Here is a 4,641-nt window from a genome sequence, read left to right on the forward strand (position 1 = left end):
AAATATCATCTACTCGTAGTACTCTATTGATCTATTACCATTGTCAAGGAGCTGTATGAACACTCTGAACCTAGGCCCTTTTGCAAATGCACTTCTTAAAGCATGACCTTGCACCAAGTCATACATTTCAGATCCTTTATACCAAATCTCCTTGAGCAAAAAAAGTAGAAGATGTCCCAGGTGATCTTCGAGTGTTTGGTTGATCCGGGCGCCACAAACCAGAATCATGTCCTTGTGGCAGACCACGTGGCCTAATGGATAAGGCGTCTGACTTCGGATCAGAAGATTGAGGGTTCGAGTCCCTTCGTGGTCATTTTCTATGCTGCTTTGCAGTTCCTTCCTGTGACCTTCACTCGTAAATTCTTGCTTTACCCATAATAACGTGCTTCTTGCTGGAGGCTTCCAATTTGCTGAAGCCCAGAGCCTCCAAACAGAAGTAAATCATAAAGTGGAAGTAAACCAATTGATTTAAGGGTTTCAAAACACAGTTACATTCCTGGAATCCCGGGATTGATAACTGTCCCATTTGCTTGTGTTCTCAACCAAACTATCAAATCATCAAATGGCTGGTGTCATAACTTAAATATGCCTAAAATGGGAGAGCAACTGAGTATGTGCAGAGCAGGTTGAAACAGCGTATTACTGGATTTCAAAGGGTATAGAACCATATTTTTTAATGTTTTACATGAGTATATATGCAAAATGGGACAACCGGAAGAGATGTAGCAGGACTTACTTTTCTGAGTAAAGTTGCACTTTACTTTCAAAAATTTTATTGATTTTACATATCAAAGAGAAACAAAACAGCAAAGTACAGGTAATCTTGCTCACTTGTCGGAGGTATAAGTCACTGGTAAGGAATACCTAAAAGGTTGCTTAGGACATCAACAAGGAAATAAAACATAAACACGTTTCAGAATAGTCACCCTTCTCACTTGCTTGTGACATATAGAGGGTTAATCTGGGGGTCACTAGTCAGTCCTCCCCTGCACCCCGACTGGGAGCATACTGTGCGGGGAAGGAGTCCCGTGGCATCCGGCGTTTTCTACAAGAGGTGAGAGACCTCCATAACCATGGAGGAGGGGTACTACATTAGTGGTGTGACTGATGTGCCCACACCTCATCTCTCCAGTATTATATAACATGAAAAGCAAAATAGAGGAGAGCCATAAGGGTCCTGGGGAGTGAGGCAACAAAATAAAACCCAACATAACAAAATAAAACAAGACTCTGTACCGACAAACAAGGGGTGAGAGGTGTGGGAAGCGGGAGATGGGGAGGGGGAGGGGGCGTGTCCGCAGTCGAGCAACCTTCAAAGTCGAGGGTGGTCCAGGGAACTAGGGTCAGGCTCCTGGAATAAGTGAAATGCCCATATATTGAGCCCAAGGCTCCCACGTAGCCTCAAACTGAGCCGTGGAATCTAAAAGAATGCCGGTAAGTTTCTCTTGCACCATTATCCAAGAAATTTTTTTAATGGCGGCTGCAAAGGAAACTTTAGGGAGTTTCCAAGCCTTGGCTATTGTCATTTTGGCACCCAGGAATATAAATTGAATTAGTTTACGAGTATGTTTCGGGATCCCAGGGAGATTAGCGTTGAGTAGTGCAGTGGCAGGGCTTCTCGGGAGGATATGGTTAGTGATAATCTTTATTAAGGCTAGGATTCTTTTCCAGAAAGGCCTAATTCTGGGGCATTCCCACCAGATGTGGGCCATGGTCCCCATCAGGTGGCATCCCCGGAAGCAGCTGGGGTCAGCTGAGGGGAACATTCGGGAGAGTCTCGAGGGGGTTAGGTACCACCTGGTAAGGACCTTTACATTGGCTTCAATTAGTGAGACATTTCTAATGCCTTTAAAGGCTCTGGAGAAGGAGGCCTGCCACTGCTCTACCGTCATGCTAAGTGCTAGTTCAGTCTCCCAAGCTGTCATGTAAGAGGATCTATTAGGTTGATGAGCAAGGGCCTTGTATACCACTGAGACTGCCCCTCTCTGTTCCGTGGCTTGTCCGCACCATGATTCATACGGAGTGCAGCCTGAGGAGGCCTGCTTACCCGTCCAAAGCTATAGAAGGAAATGGCGGATTTGGTAGAACCTAAAGCGTTCTGAAGGAGGCATCTCGAGATGGTTCACACAATGTCCCAGGGTAATAGGGCCCCGAGCGTCCAGAAAGTGCCCTATTCGATATAGACCCTTATCCAACCACCATCTAAAAGGCGTGGGCTCCTGGCCCGGTGGGAAGTCTGGATTGTTGAATAATTGAGCTAATGGTTTTAGATGCGAGATAAGGTGGGGGGATTTTTTCAACCTGTCCCATAGACGAAGCGATTGAGAGAGAATCGGAGAGAGGATGGGGAGCCTGAGCCTTGGGGGGGACCAGAGGAGAGATTCAATGGTGTAATCCGGGGCTGCTTGATTCTCCAGGGAAACCCAGTCTGGTTTTTCAGAGCTATTGTAAATTATTGATAGCTGTGCTATTCTGGCTGCCTGAAAATACCAGAGCAGTCTCCCAAACCTCCCTGCGATTTGTGGGTGTACAAGGTCTGCTGGGGGATCCTATGGCCTCTCCCTCCCCATATAAATTTGTTTATTTTTGCTTGGAAAGACCTTAGGTGATCCAGTTTGATATTGATGGGTATGGCCCTGAAGAGGTATAACAATCTCGGGAGCAAAGTCATTTTAATGGAGTGTATCCTACCCAACCATGATAACTCTCCCTTCTCCCATTGTCCCAGATCCTCCTCAAGTTTTTGATAAATGGGGGGGAAGTTAGCTTCGTACAGCTGTTCCACCTTGGCAGTTAGGTTGATGCCCAGGTATTCTATAGAGGAGTCGCTCCATTTAAATTTGAAAGAGCTCTGCAGCGCCAATTTAGTTTCATGTCTGAGAGAGATATTCAGGGCATGTGATTTAGTGTAATTAACTGTGAGACCCGAGACGACTGAGAAATCTTGAAGGAGTTTACATAGATTGGGGAGGGAGACTGTCGGCGAAGTAAGGAAAAGAAGTAAGTCATCGGCAAAAAGGCCGCATTAATGTACCCGTGTCCCGTCCGTGACGCCTTGTATGTCAGGGTTTGAGCGAATTGCAATGGCCAGGGTCTCGATCGCCATTGCGAAGATTAGGGGGGAGAGCGGGCAGCCCTGCCGGGTGCCCCTCGCTATTATTAGTGGTTCTGAGTGCTGGCCCTGTATGCGAATCAAGGCTGTAAGATTAGAGTACAGCGAGCCCAGGATTCCTCTAAAGCGGGGACCAAATCCCCATTTGTCTAGAAGGAAGAAAATGTACTTCCAGTCTATGGCATCAAAGGCCTTGTGTAGGTCTAGGGATAGAAGCATCCCTTCCTGAGCTTGTTTACCGTTCCAGCCAGATTGGAGGAGGGAGACAATGTCAACCGCTCTTCTGATTTGGTCAGGTCCCTGTCTGCCCGGTATGAAGCCCACTTGGTCTTTGTGAATGTAATATTTAATAAAGGAAGAGAGGCGGTTAGCTAAAATTTTGGTTAGAATTTTGAGGTCGTTATTGATGAGGGAGATGGGCCGATAATTTTCCACTTCTTCGTGATTTTTGTTGGGTTTGGGAATTACTGTGATGTAGGCAGTGTTGAGGTGTGGGTCTAAGGGGGATCCCTCCGTTTTGGAGTTGAAAAATTTGGCCATGTGCGGGGCTAAGATATCCCCAAAGGTCCTATAGTAAGGTGTAGATAGTCCGTCAGGGCCAGGGGCTGAACCAGGTTTCAAGGCCTTAATGACTGCCAAAACTTCTTCCTCCGAGAAGGAATCTTCCATAATGTCTTTATGTGCTGTGGTCAGGGACGGCAGTCTGAGGCCTTGAAAAAAGGCAGACATTGCTGGGGCCTTCTCTGTGGCGTCTTGGCTATATAGTTTGGCGTAATAATCTTGAAAAGCCCTCAAGATCTTAGTCGGGTTGGAGGTTGGGGGTTGGCCGTTCAGTCTTAGTTTGGGGAAGGCAAACGATTTGGATTTAGGGGTGAGTTTACGTGCTAGCATAGTTCCTATTTTATCTTTGTGCATGTAGTATTTGGCCCCACTCCATCTAATGTGTTTCTCTACAGATGCGGTGAGTTTTAAGTTAAGTTCTAATCTGGTGTTGTCTAGTTGGTCTGCCGAGGCCTTTGAAGGGTGTTGCTTATGCGCCCTTTTAAGATCCGCAAACTTGGATTCTAGGTCACGGATTTCTAACAGTCGTTCTTTTTTGAGGTGGGAGGAGAGCTTAATCAGTTCTCCTCTGATAGTAACTTTATGAGCCGCCCAAATAATTTCTGGGGAAATGCCTTCCGTTGCGTTGGTGGAAAAGTAGTCCTTGATAGAGTCGGCTATGCATTTGGCATGAATGGGGTTACTGAGGATAGACTCGTTTAGACGCCAGTGTGTTCCTCCTTTGTTGGTGAAGACATTGCGGATGAACAGAAGGACCAACGAGTGGTCCGACCATGAGGAATCTATAATGGATGCTTTTAGGGCTAAAGGAACTAGCGTTGGGGGAATCAGGATGTGATCGATCCTGGCATATGACTGATGCGGGGACGAATAGTGTGTGTAATCCTTACTCTTAGGGTTTAATTCCCTCCAGATATCCACTAGACTTTTAGAGTGGAGGAATTTTGCAATTTTACTGCTCATTTTTG

General features: G+C 46.3%; 1 non-coding gene across 1 annotated transcript; it reads left to right on the top strand.

Annotated features, from left to right (window-relative positions):
- Nucleotides 1-240: 240 nt before the first annotated feature.
- On the top strand, nucleotides 241-313 carry TRNAR-UCG (transfer RNA arginine (anticodon UCG)). Its single transcript has one exon. It is a non-coding gene; the product is annotated as a tRNA-Arg (tRNA).
- The last annotated feature ends 4,328 nt before the right edge of the window (nucleotides 314-4,641 follow it).

The sequence above is a fragment of the Lithobates pipiens genome, unplaced genomic scaffold (assembly GCF_037356315.1).
Source record: "Lithobates pipiens isolate NorthernLeopardFrog02 unplaced genomic scaffold, aLitPip1_a1.2 Scaffold_1, whole genome shotgun sequence".
In the NCBI taxonomy this organism is placed as follows: domain Eukaryota; kingdom Metazoa; phylum Chordata; class Amphibia; order Anura; family Ranidae; genus Lithobates; species Lithobates pipiens.